Source organism: Macaca nemestrina, chromosome X (assembly GCF_043159975.1).
Source record: "Macaca nemestrina isolate mMacNem1 chromosome X, mMacNem.hap1, whole genome shotgun sequence".
In the NCBI taxonomy this organism is placed as follows: Eukaryota; Metazoa; Chordata; class Mammalia; order Primates; family Cercopithecidae; genus Macaca; species Macaca nemestrina.
Window position 1 is genome coordinate 114,922,393 of NC_092145.1, and position 22,705 is coordinate 114,945,097.

The 22,705-nt window shown below is 41.2% G+C and overlaps 1 long non-coding RNA gene across 1 annotated transcript; it reads left to right on the forward strand.

Annotated features, from left to right (window-relative positions):
• Positions 1 to 4,172: 4,172 nt before the first annotated feature.
• LOC139360724 (uncharacterized) lies at positions 4,173 to 21,769 on the forward strand. The gene is made up of 3 exons (XR_011618202.1): positions 4,173 to 4,261; positions 12,530 to 12,599; positions 21,593 to 21,769. It is a non-coding gene; the product is annotated as an uncharacterized lncRNA (long non-coding RNA).
• The last annotated feature ends 936 nt before the right edge of the window (positions 21,770 to 22,705 follow it).

A 22,705-nucleotide genomic window follows, 5' to 3' on the forward strand; every position in this document is an offset into this window, starting at 1 on the left:
AATACTGGGGAATCTTGTGCTTACTAATCTTATAGTTGTAAAGTCCAACAGGTATGTTAATCAAAAGGTGCTTAAAGGGTATCCAAGATAAACTCTCTATCTTGGATTTCATTGGCATTTTAAGAAATACTGTTTCGGCTGGGCGCGGTGGCTCACGCCTGTAATCCCAGCACTTTGGGAGGCCGAGACGGGCGGATCACGAGGTCAGGAGATCAAGACCATCCTGACTAACACGGTGAAACGCCGTCTCTACTAAAAGTACAAAAATTAGCCGGGCACGGTGGCGGGCGCCTGTAGTCCCAGCTACACGGGAGGCTGAGGCAGGAGAATGGCGTAAACCCGGGAGGTGGAGCTTGCAGTGAGTGGAGATCCGGCCACTGCACTCCAGCCTGGGTGACGGAGCAAGACTCCATCTCAAAAAAAAAAAAAAAAAAAAAAAGGAAATACTGTTTCAACTGTAAAGTGGGTAGAATTCTAAGACGGCCCCCATGTTCACACCCTGTATAATCTCCTCCCCTTGAGTGCAGGTGGAACTGGTGACTTGTTTGTAACCAACAGAATATGGCAAAGATGATGGTATGTCTCTCATGTGATGACCTTATGAATTGTATAGAAGTCTCTGAGTAGACTTGCTCTCCACTCTCCTGATGCCCTTGAAGAAGAAAGCTGCTGTGAGCTTAGCCACAAGAAAACAAATCCTTCCAACAACCTGAGGGAACTTGGAAGCAGATCCTCTCCTAGTCGAGCCTCTGATGAGAACTCAGTCTGGCTGACATCTGGATTGTAGCCTTCTGAGAGGATCCAGCTAAGCTGTGACTGGAATCCTGACTTATGGAAGCTGTAATATAATAAATAAGTATTGTTTTAAGCTGCTAAATTTGTGACAATTTGTTCCACAACAATACAGAACTAATACAAACTGTCCTTTATTTTAAATTCTTCTTGCTTTTTTTTTTTCTTTTACCTCCCTCGCTGTTTATTGGAGATTGTAAGTCTCATTTTTTGTTTGTTTCAGAATAAGCCTTTTCAGTGTAACATTTTTATGGAAAGGCATTATATTTTAATAATTTTTCTCAAACTAGCAATAAAAACTGCAAAATATTCAAATCCTTTACTATCACGAAACTGTTTTAGTAAAGTTCAGAAGCTTACTAGTCAGAATAAAGTTGGTCTTATTCACATTTCACATTGACATTTCGTTTGACCTCTGTCTCCTAAATGTTTCATTTGCATTCACTGATGAAAAACAAAGACCCCATCCCCTCCTCCCAAAAAATCTAAACAGTATAAAACAAGACTTTAGCTCATGGCTTATTTTAGTCCAAACATTTCAATACTATATTTTAGTCCAAACAATTCACTGAATTGCCTATTAAATTATGTTTCTTAAGGTAAGTGGAGGATAATTCAAACATTTAAAATGACTGTTACACTGATTATTATGTAAGTAGCTGAGTTTGGTATTTTAGTGATACAGAGAAGAAAATCAACTGAGAGAGAAATCTTTTTGTGGTGGTTTCATGGTTTATATCTCTCAGGGGAAGCCTGCCATGTTATTTTATTCACAAAATCATTTTCTAGAGTGACCTTTTGGTATATTTATTTTATTGTTCCTGATAATGTTTAATAAACACATTTCGGTATTTCTTCACATATGGTAAAGTGATCTTTGTCTATCATTTGAAATTAAAATTATTATCCAAATTTCATTTGAAAGAGTGTATTCATTCAGTAAGCAGCATAAAGGGACATAAGGCATAGTGTAGGGCAAACTAAAGAGGTTTGATATAAATTACAAATGTTCTGCAATATTTTATAAGTCTACAAGAGTGAATGTCTTATCTCCTTAGTCTGCCTTTTTTTCCTTCTTTTTAAATAGAAAGTAGATGGCTCACTATGCTCGCTTAGTAAAAATAACATGCCCACAATTGTAAAATTACTGCAGAGTGAGTTAGTGTATATCAGTTAACATCATCTTTTTGTAGCATCTGAGATGCATCCTTCTTCATCAAGGGAAGCATATATGCCTTAGAAAAATATTTTTTAAATGAGAGAAAATTGTAGAGCAAAGAAAATATTGCACCAAAGAATGGCTTAGAATAAAACTGTTTTAGAAAGACTTTAAGGTGGTACGCATGCTCTCACTCATAAGTGGGAGTTGAACAATGAGAACACATGGACACAGGTAGGGGAACATCACACAACGGGGCCTGTCAGGGGGTAGGGGGGAAGGGCAAGGGGAGGGAGAGCATTAGGACAAACACCTAATGCATGTGGGGCTTAAAACCTAGATGACGGATTGATAGGTGCAGCAAACCACCATGGCACATGTATACCTATGTAATAAACCTGCGTGTTCTGCACATGTATCCCAGAACTTAAAGTAAAATTAAAAAAAAGGAAAAAAGAAAAGGAAAAACTACAAGGTGGTAGACCAGGGGAGGCTGAGAAGAAGAGGGAATGCTATTACATGGGGAAGACCTCTAAGATGATTGAGAAGTTTGAAGGTTTTAGAGAGGATCTAGAAGATAAAAGATATTAAAGCAAGATAAAATAGTATAGATGAACAACAACAACAACAAAACTAAAACAATTGCAATTTTTGGACAGGCACGGTGGCTCACGCCTGTAATCCCAGCACTTTGGGAGGCTGAGGCTGGCAGATCACAAGGTCAGGAGATCGAGAACATCTTGGCCAATATGGTGAAACCCGGTCTCTACTAAAAATACAAAAATTAGCTGAGCAGGGTGGCCTGCACCTGTAATCCCAGCTACTCGGGAGGCTGAGGCAGGAGAATCACTTGAACCGGGGAGGTGGTGGTTGCAGTGAGCCGAGATCGCACCATTGCACTCCAGCCTGGGCTACGAGAGTGAAACTCTGTCTAAAAAAAAAAAAAAAGGATTGCAATTTTTTTAACCTTAGAAGAAATGAACAAATTGTTCATAGTATGGAGGTAAAAATGTCAGCTGTGCTTTCCCTTTCATACAGTCTAGGAATTCCTTCAAAGATCATTTTAGATTTAAAGATATGTTAATAAACACGTCATAATTTGCAGCCTTCCAGACTTTGGAACACCTGAGTTTGAGGAATGGTTTGCCTTAAGAACTTTGCTTTCCCAACATAGGAGTCCCAAACTCACTTTCCCAGCCTTCCTTGAAGTTAGGGTGTAAATATTTGTATTAGACTCAGCCAATGAGGTGCACTCACATGAGTTTAAAAGAGACAAATATGAGGAAACAGACACTGTGGAGTCTCTAAACACTGGAGTCTCTAAACACTGTGGAGTCTCACCAATCTCTAAAGAAAATGATGGCAGAAGCAATGGCTTTCAGGGGCAGTGATGGCAGCAGTTCAGCATCCATTGTCCAGGATCAATGGGACAATTTGTGGTGTCTGTGCCCAGTGGGCACAATGGTGACATCCTTTCTGGACCCATCCTGCAGCTTCATTTTGGTGTTGTGCCTTCCCACATATCTTTGAGGCTGGGTCTGGTCCTCCAAGAAGTTCTATTGAGACAGCTAATAATATATGTTAGATATATTTTCTGCCTAACCAGCCATAGTAAGTTCTGATGTCTGCAACCAAGAACTCTGACTGATGTGAATCCCTTTCTAAAGAGAAGAGCTATGAAACCCTAGATAGGAATCATTAAGGAATCATTAAGAGAGAGCCTTTCTAAAATTATTGCAATGTTACCTAATCCAGAGTCAGAAAAAATAGCACCCTGGGGATATTCTTTGCAACTTGGTAATTTACTGAAAAACTGGGAAATTGAAACACCACAAATGAATACATTAGGATAAGATAAGCAGAATACTAAACAGTTAATAGCTTCTGTTTATTAGATGAGGAGGAAATCTGCTTTAAAACGTAATCACATATAGTCCACTGGGAGTAAGAAGTAGTGAAAGTATAAATGAAACTAAAGTTGTAGAGTGTTGATAATTACTGAATCTGGGTAAGGGATATTCTATTTACTTTAGGTGTTGGAATTTTTGCTTTAAAAAAGTTTAAATAAAAAAAAGTGAGTTAAGGAATTAACATTAATCGGGAAAAATGTATGCTGCCTTATTTATCTTTAAAATGAGAAAGAGAAGCAAGACTAAGTATTGTTTAGAAATTTGGATATCAGTGTCTGCCAAAAGCAAGAAAACTGAGAAAAGGGGGGCGGAGCAAGATGGCCGAATAGGAACAGCTCCAGTCTCCAACTCCCAGCGCGAGCGACACAGAAGACCAGTGATTTCTGCATTTTCAACTGAGGTACTGGGTTCATCTCACTGGGGAGAGCCGGATGATCGGTGCTGGTCAGCTGCTGCAGCCCGACCAGCGAGAGCTGAAGCAGGGCGAGGCATTGCCTCACCTGGGAAGCGCAAGGGGGAAGGGAATCCCTTTTCCTAGCCAGGGGAACTGAGACACACAACACCTGGAAAATCGGGTAACTCCCACCCCAATACTGCGCTTTAAGCAAACAGGCACACCAGGAGATCATATCCCACACCTGGCCGGGAGGGTCCCACACCCACGGAGCCTCCCTCATTGCTAGCACAGCAGTCTGTGATCTACCGGCAAGGCAGCAGCGAGGCTGGGGGAGGGGCGCCCACCATTGCTGAGGCTTAAGTAGGTAAACAAAGCTGCTGGGAAGCTCGAACTGGGTGGAGCTCACAGCAGCTCAAGGAAACCTGCCTGTCTCTGTAGACTCCACCTCTGGGGACAGGGCAATAGCAAACACAGCTAAAACCTCTGCAGACGCAAACGACTCTGTCTGACAGCTTTGAAGAGAGCAGTGGATCTCCCAACACGGAGGTTGAGATCTGAGAAGGGACAGACTCCCTGCTCAAGTGGGTCCCTGACCCCTGAGTAGCCTAACTGGGAGACATCCCCCACTAGGGGCAGTCTGACACCCCACACCTCACAGGGTGGAGTACACCCCTGAGAGGAAGCTTCCAAAGCAAGAATCAGACAGGTACACTCGCTGTTCAGAAATATTCTATCTTCTGCAGCCTCTGCTGCTGATACCCAGGCAAACAGGGTCTGGAGTGGACCTCAAGCAATCTCCAACAGACCTACAGCTGAGGGTCCTGACTGTTAGAAGGAAAACTATCAAACAGGAAGGACACCTACACCAAAACCCCATCAGTACATCACCATCATCAAAGACCAGAGGCAGATAAAACCACAAAGATGGGGAAAAAGCAGGGCAGAAAAGCTGGAAATTCAAAAAATAAGAGCGCATCTCCCCCGGCAAAGGAGCGCAGCTCATTGCCAGCAACGGATCAAAGCTGGACGGAGAATGACTTTGACGAGATGAGAGAAGAAGGCTTCAGTCCATCAAATTTCTCAGAGCTAAAGGAGGAATTACGTACCCAGCGCAAAGAAACTAAAAATCTTGAAAAAAAAGTGGAAGAATTGATGGCTAGAGTAATTAATGCAGAGAAGGTCCTAAACGAAATGAAAGAGATGAAAACCATGACACGAGAAATACGTGACAAATGCACAAGCTTCAGTAACCGACTCGATCAACTGGAAGAAAGAGTGTCAGCGATTGAGGATCAAATGAATGAAATGAAATGAAACGAGAAGAGAAACCAAAAGAAAAAAGAAGAAAAAGAAATGAACAAAGCCTGCAAGAAGTATGGGATTACGTAAAAAGACCAAATCTACGCCTGATTGGGGTGCCTGAAAGTGAGGGGGAAAATGGAACCAAGTTGGAAAACACTCTTCAGGATATCATCCAGGGGAACTTCCCCAACCTAGTAGGGCAGGCCAACATTCAAATCCAGGAAATACAGAGAACGCCACAAAGATACTCCTCGAGAAGAGCAACTCCAAGACACATAATTGCCAGATTCACCAAAGTTGAAATGAAGGAAAAAATCTTAAGGGCAGCCAGAGAGAAAGGTCGGGTTACCCACAAAGGGAAGCCCATCAGACTAACAGCAGATCTCTCGGCAGAAACTCTCCAAGCCAGAAGAGAGTGGGGGCCAATATTCAACATTCTTAAAGAAAAGAATTTTCAACCCAGAATTTCATATCCAGCCAAACTAAGTTTCATAAGTGAAGGAGAAATAAAATCCTTTACAGATAAGCAAATGCTTAGAGATTTTGTCACCACTAGGCCTGCCTTACAAGAGACCCTGAAGGAAGCACTAAACATGGAAAGGAACAACCGGTACCAGCCATTGCAAAAACATGCCAAAATGTAAAGACCATCGAGGCTAGGAAGAAACTGCATCAACTAACGAGCAAAATAACCAGTTAATATCATAATGGCAGGATCAAGTTCACACATAACAATCTTAACCTTAAATGTAAATGGACTAAATGCTCCAATTAAAAGACACAGACTGGCAAACTGGATAAAGAGGCAAGACCCATCAGTCTGCTGTATTCAGGAGACCCATCTCACACGCAGAGACATACATAGGCTCAAAATAAAGGGATTGAGGAAGATTTACCAAGCAAATGGAGAACAAAAAAAAGCGGGGGTTGCAATACTAGTCTCTGATAAAACAGACGTTAAACCATCAAAGATCAAAAGAGACAAAGAAGGCCATTACATAATGGTAAAGGGATCAATTCAACAGGAAGAGCTAACTATCCTAAATATATATGCACCCAATACAGGAGCACCCAGATTCATCAGGCAAGTCCTTAGAGACTTACAAAGAGACTTAGACTCCCATACAATAATAATGGGAGACTTCAACACTCCACTGTCAACATTAGACAGATCAACGAGACAGAAAGTTAACAAGGATATCCAGGAATTGAACTCATCTCTGCAGCAAGCAGACCTAATAGACATCTATAGAACTCTCCACCCCAAATCAACAGAATATACATTCTTCTCAGCACCACATCGTACTTACTCCAAAATTGACCACGTAATTGGAAGTAAAGCACTCCTCAGCAAATGTACAAGAACAGAAATTATAACAAACTGTCTCTCAGACCACAGTGCAATCAAACTAGAACTCAGGACTAAGAAACTCAATCAAAACCGCTCAACTACATGGAAACTGAACAACCTGCTCCTGAATGACTACTGGGTACATAACAAAATGAAGGCAGAAATAAAGATGTTCTTTGAAACCAATGAGAACAAAGATACAACATACCAGAATCTCTGGGACACATTTAAAGCAGTGTGTAGAGGGAAATTTATAGCACTAAATGCCCACAAGAGAAAGCAGGAAAGATCTAAAATTGATACTCTAACATCACAATTAAAAGAACTAGAGAAGCAAGAGCAAACACATTCGAAAGCTAGCAGAAGGCTAGAAATAACTAAGATCAGAGCAGAACTGAAGGAGATAGAGACACAAAAAACCCTCCAAAAAATCAATGAATCCCGGAGTTGGTTTTTTGAAAAGATCAACAAAATTGACAGACCACTAGCAAGACTAATAAAGAAGAAAAGAGAGAAGAATCAAATCGACGCAATTAAAATGATAAAGGGGATATCACCACCGACCCCACAGAAATACAAACTACCATCAGAGAATACTATAAACACCTCTACGCAAATAAACTGGAAAATCTAGAAGAAATGGATAATTTCCTGGACACTTACACTCTTCCAAGACTAAACCAGGAAGAAGTTGAATCCCTGAATAGACCAATAGCAGGCTCTGAAATTGAGGCAAAAATTAATAGCCTACCAACCAAAAAAAGTCCAGGTCCAGATGGATTCACAGCTGAATTCTACCAGAGGTACAAGGAGGAGTTGGTACCATTCCTTCTGAAAGTATTCCAATCAATAGAAAAAGAGGGAATCCTCCCTAACTCATTTTACAAGGCCAACATCATCCTGATACCAAAGCCTGGCAGAGACACAACAAAAAAAGAGAATTTTAGACCAATATCCCTGATGAACATCGATGCAAAAATCCTCAATAAAATACTGGCAAACCGGATTCAGCAGCACATCAAAAAGCTTATCCACCATGATCAAGTGGGCTTCATCCCTGGGATGCAAGGCTGGTTCAACATTCGCAAATCAATAAACATAATCCAGCATATAAACAGAACCAAAGACAAGAATCACATGATTATCTCAATAGATGCAGAAAAGGCTTTTGACAAAATTCAACAGCCCTTCATGCTAAAAACGCTCAATAAATTCGGTATTGATGGAACGTACCTCAAAATAATAAGAGCTATTTATGACAAACCCACAGCCAATATCATACTGAATGGGCAAAAACTGGAAAAATTCCCTTTGAAAACTGGCACAAGACAGGGATGCCCTCTCTCACCACTCCTATTCAACATAATGTTGGAAGTTCTGGCTAGGGCAATTAGGCAAGAGAAAGAAATCAAGGGTATTCAGTTAGGAAAAGAAGAAGTCAAACTGTCCCTGTTTGCAGATGACATGATTGTATATTTAGAAAACCCCATTGTCTCAGCCCAAAATCTCCTTAAGCTGATAAGCAACTTCAGCAAAGTCTCAGGATACAAAATGAATGTGCAAAAATCACAAGCATTCTTATACACCAGTAACAGACAAACAGAGAGCCAAATCAGGAATGAACTTCCATTCACAATTGCTTCAAAGAGAATAAAATACCTAGGAATCCAACTTACAAGGGATGTAAAGGACCTCTTCAAGGAGAACTACAAACCACTGCTCCGTGAAATAAAAGAGGACACAAACAAATGGAAGAACATACCATGCTCATGGATAGGAAGAATCAATATTGTGAAAATGGCCATACTGCCCAAGGTAATTTATAGATTCAATGCCATCCCCATCAAGCTACCAATGACTTTCTTCACAGAATTGGAAAAAACTGCTTTAAAGTTCATATGGAACCAAAAAAGAGCCCGCATCTCCAAGACAATCCTAAGTCAAAAGAACAAAGCTGGAGGCATCACGCTACCTGACTTCAAACTATACTACAAGGCTACAGTAACCAAAACAGCATGGTACTGGTACCAAAACAGAGATATAGACCAATGGAACAGAACAGAGTCCTCAGAAATAATACCACACATCTACAGCCATCTGATCTTTGACAAACCTGAGAGAAACAAGAAATGGGGAAAGGATTCCCTATTTAATAAATGGTGCTGGGAAAATTGGCTAGCCATAAGTAGAAAGCTGAAACTGGATCCTTTCCTTACTCCTTATACGAAAATTAATTCAAGATGGATTAGAGACTTAAATGTTAGACCTCATACCATAAAAATCCTAGAGGAAAACCTAGGTAGTACCATTCAGGACATAGGCATGGGCAAAGACTTCATGTCTAAAACACCAAAAGCAATGGCAGCAAAAGCCAAAATTGACAAATGGGATCTCATTAAATTAAAGAGCTTCTGCACAGCAAAAGAAACTACCATCAGAGTGAACAGGCAACCTACAGAATGGGAGAAAATTTTTGCAATCTACTCATCTGACAAAGGGCTAATATCCAGAACCTACAAAGAACTCAAACAAATTTACAAGAAAAAAACAAACAACCCCATCAAAAAGTGGGCAAAGGATATGAACAGACATTTCTCAAAAGAAGACATTCATACAGCCAACAGACACATGAAAAAATGCTCATCATCACTGGCCATCAGAGAAATGCAAATCAAAACCACAATGAGATACCATCTCACACCAGTTAGAATGGCGATCATTAAAAAGTCAGGAAACAACAGGTGCTGGAGAGGATGTGGAGAAATAGAAACACTTTTACACTGTTGGTGGGATTGTAAACTAGTTCAACCATTATGGAAAACAGTATGGCGATTCCTCAAGGATCTAGAACTAGATGTACCATATGACCCAGCCATCCCATTACTGGGTATATACCCAAAGGATTATAAATTATGCTGCTATAAAGACACATGCACACGTATGTTTATTGCAGCACTATTCACAATAGCAAAGACTTGGAATCAACCCAAATGTCCATCAGTGACAGATTGGATTAAGAAAATGTGGCACATATACACCATGGAATACTATGCAGCCATCAAAAAGGATGAGTTTGCGTCCTTTGTAGGGACATGGATGCAGCTGGAAACCATCATTCTTAGCAAACTATCACAAGAACAGAAAACCAAACACCGCATGTTCTCACTCATAGGTGGGAACTGAACAATGAGATCACTTGGACTCAGGAAGGGGAACATCACACACAGGGGCCTATTATGGGGAGGGGGAATGGGGGAGGGATTGCATTGGGAGTTATACCTGATGTAAATGATGAGTTGATGGGTGCAGCACACCAACAGGGCACAAGTATACATATGTAACAAGCCTGCACGTTATGCACATGTACCCTACAACTTAAAGTATAATAATAATAAATTAATTTAAAAAAAAAACTGAGAAAAACTTGTAAAAACCAAAGATAAGGACAGACGTATAGTGGCTATGACTACTTTTTAGGTCACTTTTTCCCTAGGTTTTTCAGGAATTGCTTATTAATGTAGTCTACAAGTATTTTTATTAGTGCCTGCCACGTGTTGGCATTGTTCAAAATGCTTGGGATATATCAGGAAATAAAACAAAGATCCTTGCCATTTCCTACATTTTTTTCTATATGTATTACCTAACTTCAATAACAGATTTTATACATACTTCAGTTTACAAGCCTAGTTATCTAATTTTTAAAATTTAAAACTGTCTTCTGTATTCATGGTTTAGGATCGCAAGATTTTATAGCTGAAAGGAAGTTTAGATTTCATAAAGTACAACTGCTAATTTTCTTATAATTCACAACAATATTTTGCCTTTGTAAAATCCTTTATAAGTTAGGATATGTCTTCTTGAGACCCAGGGAGGATAAGGGGCTTGCCAGGTTTATACTACCTGTTAGTAGCTGAACAAAGACCTTCCAGTTTGTGTTTTGGTACCCTTTCTGCTACATCAAACTTTGCTGGTTTCAATGTAACGGTTGTGGTTGACTGGAAAGGTTTTAACCTAAAAATGCTACTATTTATACCTCCTAGGTCTGTTCCTCTTGACTCCCTTGCTCTCTGTGCCCCTTCTTCTCCCTCTCTCATTGGTTCTAATCCAATCCTACAAATGACTAATATGTGTCTTTCTCTTTGGCACTAACATTCTCACATGCTGCCATTCCTTAACCATTGTTCAGCTAGACTCTCCTGATACAGAACTTTGAATCTTTTTTGATAACATTCTCTCTTCATTACTCTAAATAACTTATCAGGACATTTTTTCTCATCTTCCGGTTACCTACATGTTTCAGATGGCTTGGTACCCAATAATAAATGAAGAATGGAGTCCCCACGGCTGACAAGTGTACTGCTGTATTTAATTACTTCCAGGTTCTCTGCTACTCCTTAGCTTCACAGAGTATGCCCCCATCTCATGCAGCACCAAAGAGCAGTTTTTAAATTCACTGTGTTATATATACTCACGAGTTTCTGTTCATCGTATCACTAGAGTCTAAGGTCCCTTAGAAAATATTTGAGGTTCAAGCCACAACAAAAGTGCTTCCAACTACTAAGTTTTAACATAATCTGCCTATCAGTTATTGTTTAGCCACTTGATCTCTCTCTGTGGATCTCTCTCTCTCTCTCTCGTGTGTGTGTGTGTGTGTGTGTGTGTTTGTGCATGTGTGTGTAAAGTGTCACAGTGTTTAATTTATCTATGTTTTGTGGAAAACATCGTAGTGGCTTAAAATAATTTACAGATGCTTCTTGGCGTACCGTGGGGCTACATCTAGATAAACCCATTGTAAGTTTAAAATGTACTTTTGACTCATAATATTTTCAACTTATGATGGGTTTATTCAGACTTAGCACCAAGATGAGTCAAGGAGTCTACTGAATGTGAATGATTTTGCCCCATCTTAAAGTTGAAAAATCATGAGTCAAACCACCGTAAGTCAGGGACCGTCTGTATTATAATCTGTCATGGTTCTGTGGGTTGACTGGGCTCAGCTAGGTAGTTCTTGGGTTCTCTCAGGTGGTTGCAGTAGATGGTGGCTGGAGTCATCAGAAGACTCAACTAGGCTGGATGTTCAAGATGGATTCTTTAGTCACATCTTGTTCAACAGCCTGAAACACCAAGAGCTTGCCAGGAATTTCTCTCTCCACGCAGTTTCTTCATGTGACATGTGGCTTCCTCAAAACATAGAGGTCTCAGGGTAGTCGGGCTTCCTACATAGCAGCGGGCTTCTTCCAGAGGAAGTGTTTCAGGAGACACAGGTGAAAGCTCAAAGACTTCTTTTGACCTCAAAAGGAGGATACTACACAAAGGTGTAAATATTGGGAGGTGCAGTTCATTGGTGGGGGGTGGAGATGAGGGAGAAATCTTTGGTGACTAGCTATCAGATGAAGGAAAGTAGAATCTGCAGCTCAAAATCAAGTTATCTGTTAGTCCACCCGACTGACAGGGCTCTATTTTTAAAACAAGTACAATTGCCTGTAATACAGCCTTTATTTTTTGGTTAAGTATAGCAGATCCGGAGTTCCTTTTAATTAAACAAAAGATAAAAAGAAAAACTTTGAACTTAAATGACTTGTATCTCTTTAAACTGTATTTAATCTCTTATTTATTAGAGCATACGACGGCTCTGTTGATGGCTGGAGGCAGATCTACAACCATTCTAGGGCTGACCAGCCAAAACAGGTGAGCCCATATTCTGTGATTCACCTTGGTAGAAGTGATTACTACCCAGCTCTAGGCTGGCAGACCCCCTGCTCCCTTTCACCTACACAGGCTTCCCCATAGCCTGAAACATACCCTGTATCCTTTCAGAGACGGTGGATTGAACATGTGTGGAAAGACATCCAAACGCGGTTTTTGTTTTTTTTTTTTTTTTTCCAATGAGAGAGACATTTTGTGAAGTTTTGGCAGCATGCTGGCTGGCAAAGTAATCTGGCTGGCACACTCCTCCTGCATGGAGTTATGGCGCTGCCACCTCTACTCCGGAGAGTTTCGAAATTTCATTTTGCACACTCTGTAAGATGTGAGTCATTCGGCTCGCAAAGGAGGATGAGGAGGAGGCGGCCATCTGCTAGTCATGAGCAGATGACAAATACCCTGCACTGCGAATTTCCATCCTCGTTTCACAATATTTAAGTAAACACATTTTGTAACCATTTTTCCCAGAGTTCCTTAGTGCTTAAGATGGATTTTTTTTTCAATAAACAATATGTAAAAGCTGCTTTCTCTCCTGCAAACAACTGTGTTAGCAAAGTGACATAAAGGCAACCATCACAAAGTGCTGTCTGTTGAATGACCAGAGCAAAAAGTATACTCATCTAAATTGAATGATTAAACCTCATGCAATTTCAGACCAATGCAGCTAAATTACCAGGTCCATGAGAGGCTGTTCCATCATGCACAGCTCCATGGTGACCTCTACTGTCTGCCTGCAAGAATCCCCAAAATATCTTCCATCAAAACAAAGTTTCCAAATAGCATCTAGTTAACATCTCTTTGTGCTATGTTATGGGAAGGAAGGAAATTGAAGAAAGAAAAGATAGCTGCTCTCCCCTTAAATTATGAGAGGCACATTACGTTCATAAAATAACTGGAAACTAATGCAAGATCTAATTTTGTGTTCACTTCAAGCTGTGCAACATGGCTCAATGCAGAATTTATTCATTCCTTCGCCAATTTGATCTGAAGAAGCCAACAACAAAAAAATAGCCAAATAGAAAGAGAAAATTAATATCAGGGAGAAAATTGAATGCATATGTGCAAACTAAAAAGGTCAAAGGAGCTTCAAATATGGCTCTGGGCATCCTAAAAGGCAGACGAAGAAGAAGAAGAAAAAAAGTAGGATGTGTTGCCTAGACCTTGCTATCATGAAGCAGAAAGACTATCATTCCTTAAGTAGATATTTTTTCTTGGTATTAAATGTTGAATGAAATTCCCATGAGATATTTTGTGCCACATTCCAGGTGGCACAAGGGCTATTGCTCCTTAGAATTTGTACTGCTGCTGTAGAACTAGTAGGACTGTTTCTTTTAACTTTGATGAGAAAAAAGTATATACCATTGAGGAAGGAAATAAAATACATCCCTGCCGACAACCAGAGAAAGTGAGAAATGGTCCTGCTGGCAGCCAGACCGTGATGTTCTCAACTAACATAAACAGTGCTGGGACAAGACCATTCCATGATCATATTTGGAACAAGATAAAGATAAAGTTACCCAGTTATCACAAAAATAACTAAACATTCTCCTTCTCTGAATAACATGAGTGACTGCTGTTCCTTTACCTGTGACAGCTCCAGCCTTATTTGTTCTGTATAAAAACTATTGAGATGCCCAAACACAAAATTGCCCCTGCTTCTTAAGAGCACCCAATCCATAATTGGTCCCTGCTTCCTAATTCCTCCTGAGAATCTCTTGGAGCAAGCCTAATCCCAACGAGGGGCCTCTACCTGCTCCCTCTTTCCAAGGGCCTTAAGATTCCTCTATATTCTCTCTTTTGTGGCAACTAGCTCAACAAACCTAATGTTTCTTAATACAATGTGTTTCTAGATGTCTTTGGTTGCTGGTCTTTCATAGCATCAAGCACCACACAGTGAAGGCGATTCTGAAAGGGGTTACATTAATGTGAACCATTCAGTATGTCTATTCTCTGACTCATTCCAGGACAGAGTACAATGTGCTTATTGGAAGAAATAAATGGCTTTTCCCTTAGACAACCTTCCCTAAATGTTCCTTTGTTTGTCCAGGCTTTCAATATGAGATCACTTATAGATAGTTGAAGATTTTACTCTCTTATGGAGGTCTAGGGGCATGAGCTGGTACTCTGTTCCTGGTTGAAAGCAGATCCATGTTATTTGGATAATCCATAATGAATACCTGACCTATACAAATATTTTTTTCACCGTAGAAGACACTGTAATTTTTAGTGTCTGGTCCAGATCCTTTTATTCCTTATATTTTTTTCTATGAGCTCCTCTCCCAGCTTAAGTGTCCTTTGGCTCCTAACAGCCCACACCAAACCTGGAGCCATTCCTCAGATACAGATAACTGGAAATGCCTGGGAGTTTACATTCACCACCACCCCTTACCTTCAGGCCTTTGGCCAGTAACTGACTAGAACAGGAAAGCCAACACCCTCCAAGTTGAGTTAATTGAGTGTATAATGTACCCTGTTGAGCTCTCCTGCAGGATCAAGCTGAAACTGAGACTTGCTTAGCTTCTTTCTCACCCCTGTCTTACTTTCCCCATTGCCTGACTGATCTCCCCTGGGGGCACGTTCTTAATAAATCATTGGCACAGAATTATCACTGCAGGCTCTACTTCTGCAGAACACAACCTGTGATGCTCATCTAGCCCTCACTGTATCCCTACAAAGTAGAAATCATATCATAATCTTTCAGATGAACACAAAGGCTCAGAGAGGTTGAAAGACCAGCCCAAGGTCACACAGTTGGTAAACAGTGGACTAGACCTAAAATCCTCACCTAGTGCCCCCATTTTTTACTATGCTATATTGCCTGTCCTTTGGGGCCTTGCATCTGGCCTTATCTTCTGTCTGCGGGCACTCAGAGGGAAGGTTATGATGCCTGGGGAAGAAAGCAAGGTTCCAAATGTCCTCTGCCAAGCATCTGATGCATAATTGAATGTTTATGCTGCCATCTGGGGCATGGTTTTCCTGTCCGCAGCATTCAGGCAAGGATTTATTGCCACTCCATTCTCCCTGATCACTGAACAGATTGCCCCTTGTTGCTTGTGGCAGGTAACTCCCCCTCTTCCAATCTACCGCCCCTCTCAGACTTCCTGAGACAAACATAAAAGTCATGGCCTCAGGAGAATGCTTGATTTCTGTCCAGTCTGTCACACCAAAGTGTCATTGTTAAGTCCTGGGTGGCTCTTCCCACCTATCACCCCAGAAAAATGGGGTAATCCCCATGCACAGTGACATTCATTATGAGGCTACCTTTTCAAATTAAGGTTGGCATTTGAAATGAATACTACTTACTACTCCCGAACCACTCACTGCTGAGGTAACTCTCCATCATAAACTTCCTCTCATCTCCACAGTCAGTGCTTAAGGGAAGGGTGAGGGAACTTCAGCATCTGCCTCTCACATTCCATTGTCAGCCTCACTCAGGATGTCTGGTCATTGGTGAAGCTGAGAGGTGGAAGGCAGGAAGGTTCACAGAATCTCAAGACTGGGGGGAACTTTAACCGCAACTGAATTATATTGTGATGCAGAAGCAGACATCCTTTCAGCAGCAGACTAACCACGCAGAGTTGCTGCATGGGCTGTGACCGAGCACCTTCACAGGCAATGAAGCCTGCTAGTAAGCTACACAGAGAGATTGTTCCCTACCTGTGCCAAGTCCCCGTCACTGACCATGCGGTCAAGTCTGAAGAAACTGAAAAGAAACAACGTACAGTCAGGGAGATCAGGGAGAATGGAGTGACGCACACTGGACAGAATGGATTGAAAACCGTAAATGAAGGTGGGATGCATTTCACTTCCCTGATCCTTAATCTTAACCATCATGTTTTTTTTTCTACAAGAGTTTCCTTAAAATTTTAGTAGTACCTGGATTCACTTCACTTATTTAGCTTTATTACTTAAAGACAGCTTACATACGAATAATCTTTTTTTTTCCTAGTGAGTACCTGGCTTTTTAAATTTTGTTTTGTTTTTTGGTTTTTGTTTTTTTGTTTTTTCTTTGCTTTAAGTTCTGGGGTACATGTGCAGAATGTACAGGTGTGTTACATAGGTATACATGTGCCATGGTGGTTTGCTGCACCCATCAACCCGTCATCTAGGTTTTAAGCCCTGATGCATTAGGTATTTGTCTTAATGCTCTCCCTCCCCTTGGCCCCCACCTTCTGACAAGCCCCGTGTGTGAAATTCCCCTCCCTGTGTCCATGTGTTCTCATTGTTCAACTCCCACTTATGAGTGAGAACATCCAACCACCACATTGTACTACCTCTCTAGAGTTTTCATCAAAAAAGCTTATGTCTTTGTTTACATAGGAATTCAGAGTTGGTTCTATGGGTGGGCAGAAGAGTAAGCATTCTGGGTAGAATAATTTGAAAGGCATTGGGGTCTATACCAGTGCCTGAAATTCCATCATTAGCTTCAATTTTTCAGGTTAAGGTTTTGCTTCCAGAAAGCTCTGACTAACATGACAAAGGTGACATTCAAATCCATGATCATTGACACCACAAAGCCCTATGAGAATTTGCTTACCAGGTTAGAAAACACAAAGCCAAATCCAGAGAACAGTAGTCATTCAAGTGTGGGGACAAAAGATTTGTATTTTGAGGAGGACTCTGGTCAGAAAGCAGGGGATGGGGGCAGCATAAGGGACCAAGGGCTAGCTGGACAGCACAGGGTGACACCAATGCAGCAGACTTTCCATGTGCTGGGACCCTTATAGCAAGCATCTCCTCTCCAGGCAGCAACTATCCAGCCATGGAACTTAAGAAAATGTCCTATGGCCAAAGAGATGAAACCTGATCTGGAACCAAAAGCAAGGGAACCCCAATTGCCCTCCTAGAAGCAAAAGGCATATCCCCAAAACCCAAACCTCTCTTTCCTCCCAGAGTCCTTTGTTGGATCTCAAGGCAGATCTCCATGCAGCACAAGGCCAAGTCCAGCCCCTCCAGTCACTCTCCAACTAGGCCTCTCCAAACCATCAGCCCTTATATCTCTTCTACTTAGTGCTGAAAGTAAAAGGCCAAGCTTTGGATTTAGTCCAAACTTACTGCCTAAAATATTAGATGTGAGGTTCGTGATTTGGGCTCAGCATTGACATAAAAAACAACATTCATGATAAAGCAGTCTCTAGTCCTGTTACCTTTATCATTCCCTGAAAATCCCACATAGGAAATGGTCTGGCTCTCGGCCCTGGAAAGCAGGCTTTAGTGAGTCCCTAAAGCCATAAATGTGAAATGGAGCGAAAAGGGGAGAAGGAGGGATCAGAGTCCATAGAGGGTTACTTCTTCATCATCTTCCAAAGAAGCACATGGAGAAAATAGGTCTCTGCTTATGTGGACAGCAAGAGATTCAAGAATTTAGGTCAGGCGACACCAGATTAGGGAGCCCAAGGGTGTGTCTGTGTGTGGGTAGCGGGGTAGGTACGGGTGTGCATATGTTGGAAAGAGCTCTGGAATATCAGTCAAAAACCTACCATGACTGGCTATATAAACTTGATCTAGTCAATTCATCTGTCCTGCCTCAGTTTCCACATCATTTACAAGGGGACAATACCTGCCCCATCAACTTCAAAATTAAACGGAGTAACTCACCTGCAAGCCTAAACCATACTGGCATTTCCACAAATAAACATAAGGCAATATCACCGGGAAATCTCTGGAAATAAGTGGCTGACTGACTAGACGAAAAGAAGTTCTGAAAAATGAAAATCAATTTAATTCAGTTGAAACAGGTAGTAACATGAACAAGTATTTACTGAGCACTTACTGTGTGTTCAGGCATTTTACTAAGTGCTGTGCAAACATCACCTTATTTAATAGGCACAACAAACCAATGAGGTAAAGACTATTATCACTTCCATGTTACAGATTAAGGAACTGACGCAGAGAGAGATTAAGTAACTTGTCTAATATCTCACAGCTAATGAGCAGGAGAATCAGTATTTGAACCGAGGCTTCCAGAACTGGAACTGTGCTAAACTGTTTCTTCATAGGTGCTTAAGCCATCTGCAAGTATTATAGGAGTGGAGCACTAGCTGATAATAATAATAACAACAATGATTTTTTTACATGGTATATTTAGTGCTAGCCACTTCCTTCATTTTCTCATTGGCATGCTAGCAAAGGAGGTAATGTAGCAAAGTACATTATTCTGGGGAATTTGTATCTGACTCTGCCACTTACTGAGGGTGTGACCTTAAGCAAGTTAGCTAACCTGTGTCTTCATTTCCTGATCTGTAAAATGAAGATAATATTAGCACTACTTCATATAGTTGTGATGAATTCAATGAGTTATTATTTATAAAGCCCTTAGGATAATGCCTAGGATATGGTCAATCCTATGTGTGTTCATTAAGTACATAAACAAATGCTAAATACATAATTGATAATTATATATATGGTCAACTTATATTCACGCTTTGCTTTGTATGTTCTCTAAGAAGAAGGAGTGTGTATGGAGCTGATTACAGCCAGCTCTGTAGTTCATAGCTTGGTTAGAAGCTAGATGCTCAGCTTCACAATCCCCTCTCCTTTTCCCTCCCCACAGAATGTGCTGTGGCTGCTGCTCCTTTGTCCCCTCCAGGGCTCTGTACCAGGAACTGCTGCCCTCCTCTCTCTTGCCTATTCTCCAAACTATGTAAAACCAGCCACTGTCAGCTCAACCTTCATCTGGGGGCTGCCTGTCCCTTGCCAGCATCCACCTCTGCTCTGAATCGGGAGAGCCCATGACAGGCTGAAGAGGCAGCAGAGTGTGTTGGAAATGACTGGGGCGGTGTCTTCAATCAGCTAGGTTTTAGAAAAGGGTGAAAGAAAATAAATCACAAAAGATGCTACTTCCATCAATCTGGCATGGGGGCTAGGGAGACAGTGGTCAGGGAGATGCGGAGAAACAAAGGAAGACAGGAGACACCACCGAAGCCACAAGGGACCAGAGGAAAATCACTCCCAAATGTTTCCCCAACCCCCTCCTGAACATACACATGCATCAGTCCTTCATATAGAGGTCTGTGTTGAGTCTCCAAATCCCCCACCTGAAAATGAAGGGAACACCCAGGTTTCTCTGGAGAATCATCAGCTGAGGCCATGTCTACACTCAGGGCTTGCCAAGAATATTCCCACAAAGTACAGCTCTCAAAAACCTCTTCCAGTATGTGTCCCCTAACATATCCACTGAAGAGATAATAAAAGGGAAAGTGAGGACTCTGACAAAACATTCATTAAAAGAAAATTTTACCTGCAGGTGCGTGAACACATGATACACACCCCATCACCACCAAAACTCAATTGACAGCCCAGATGTGAACCTTTAAAAGATGCTCCCCAACTGCTCACTCTCACTGTTGCTCCCACAGATGAGCTCTGGTGAATTTAACTTCCATCTTTCTACTTGAGACTCCCTTCTAGAGCTTTGTACCCCACGACTGAGAAGGGGCCTTCCTGCTTCCCAGGAAGCAGGTGCCCTCCACCTGGAACTGCTTTCCCTAAATTGTTCCTGCCCCAGAACTTTCCATCATACCCAGTTTCAGTGAGGTGCACCAGTCTATCCCACTGGGATCCATCCCACTGGGCCCTCAGCCAGGTTCTTTCTGCTCCATAAGACGATGACTAATTACCAAATGAAACAATCTAGGGAAAATCTGATACAGCCTATTGAGTTCCCCTTCCAGAGGCCCTGTATTTTCAATGGAGCCTCTGGAAACTCCAGCATTTCATCTCAAGGGATATCTCAAGGGATAACTGGGATGGACTTCTGCTATGCATGTCATGTCACTGGAGTTCAAGTTTCTGGCCCTATTAACTCACAGGCCCAACTTTGTATCTTTTGTGATTTGTTTCCTTTTGATTTCTCTTAAGGCTGGGCTCACGGAAGGTATCTTCCATCCTGATGTTCTACGGTATACTGAACGGCAGAATTTGGTTTGTTCATTGTTTGTCTTTCACATAAAGATAGAAGTTGCATTTCATAGAGTCAGAGAACGAACTGCATACTCTTTTTTATTCCACTATTTTAGTCGGTGGTAATAGAAGGGGTTCTTTTCTTCTTCTCAGTGTTGAATCTTACCTTGATCACTAACCAACTATGTGACTTCACTTCCACAAACTTCAGTTTCCTCATCTGTTAAGTGGAAATTTAAAATGGCCATATTATTGGATGAGAGAAGATTAAATAGATGCCTGCTACACAGTAGGTGCTTAATAAATAGTTGTCATATCCTGAGCCTTTAATGTCATGCCTGGCCCTTGTTGATATTCCATAATGCTCGAGACATAAGGAATCCAGTGTTGGTGATGAATATTTGTCTGATACTTACCAAAGTCATGGGCAATATGCCAGCCTCCTTCTCACAAAGTGTCTACACTGCCCTCAAGAACATGGATACTGGCCGGGTGCAGGGGCTCACGCCTGTAATCTCAGCACTTTGGGAGGCCAAGGCGGGTGGATCATGAGGTCAGGAGATCGAGACCATCCTGGCTAACACGGTGAAACCCTGTCTCTACTAAAAATACTAAATAAATAAATATAAAGAAAAAATTAGCCAGGTGTGGTGGCAAGCGCCTGTAGTCCCAGCTACTCAGGAGGCTGAGGCAGGAGAATGGCATGAATCGGGGAGGCAGAGCTTTCAGTGAGCCGAGATCGCGCCACTGCACTCCCACCTGGGTGACACAGTGAGACTCCATCTCAAAAAAAAAAAAAAAAAAAAAGAACATGGATACAGTTCCATTCTCTAATGAGGGCATTGTCCAGAGCCAGAGATAGGAACTAGAGTATTTCTCTGCCCCGATTTCCAGGAAAGGTGAACAACAACAGGGTTAATTATCTGGAGCTAAAGAAGAGATCTTTAGGATTTACAGGCAGAAGGTTCATCTTGAAAAGACCTATTTCCATAATAGATTTTGCTTTATAAATGCTTTTTCAAAGGTTGCCATTTGACAGGAAAAGCTTTCAGCTTTCTTCTTTTTTTTTTTTTCAGGCTTGTGACCTCTCACCTACTTTGAATGATTCACTCAGTCTATTCACCGCCCAGGAATGTTGGCTTTGGCAAAGAACCACAAGTCTCTTAAAATAAACACAACTGGGCTTTCATCTCATAGCGATCGCTGCTGGCTGCATATTTCACACACTGTATGGCAGGATATGTTAAATTAAAATCATAATCTCCCCAGTGAAATTCAGGGCCTGGTTAAGCCACTCGAGAATTACTCATGCATTAACTTCCAGGGAAGAATATGAGTAAGATCTTCAGCCATTAACTCTCCCAGGTAGTGGTCTCATCCTCTCCCAATTATCCTAACCCACAGTAAATTAAATCCATCCAGAAGAATGTCATTTGGAAAGGAAGAAGTCAATGCCGACGCTCTTTTAAATATGTAGGTCCTGGAGAGGTGAGCTTGAACGACCTTGTCAGTTCTCTCAATCATATCTCAAAGTTTAACTTAAATCTTGCTAAATCAATATGCCCAATCCATATGGATTAACAATATGCTCAACATTGTGTTAAATGTTTTGAGTAGTTCAAAGAATATATGACACTGAGCCTCTAGGAGCTTAAAGTCTTCTAGGTGACGAACAAGATTAACACATTGAGAAAATAATAACAGAGGCCAGGTACTGTCTAGTGGTAAAGTGGAGAAAGAAAAGGCTTTTCTCAAGTGAGGTTCAGGGCCTGACTTCTCTCAACTGTGACTGCAGAGTAAACCTTTGGGCTTACATAGTGTCTCAGTCCTAACTTATAAAATGGGGGATATTATACTAACTGAATTGACCTCACAGAGTAGTTGTAATGTTTAAATAAAGTAGAGAAGACAAAATTGCAACATACAATACTACTTATTATAGCCTGTGATGAAACAAGTGGAACAACTTAAGAAATAAGTCTAAGAAGGTTATTTGTCTTCTGGGGTTGCCTTTAAATGGTAGTGAACAGATAAGCCACAGGGCTGTAAACTTCTTGAGGATCAAGGCCGTTCCTTTTTGACTTTAAATGTTGTTCACACCCTGTTTAGTGTCAGGCACATAGTAAGTGCCTAATATATTTTTGTTAAGTGAACGAATAAATGAATTCTGAAGTGCAGTTAAATTAAAT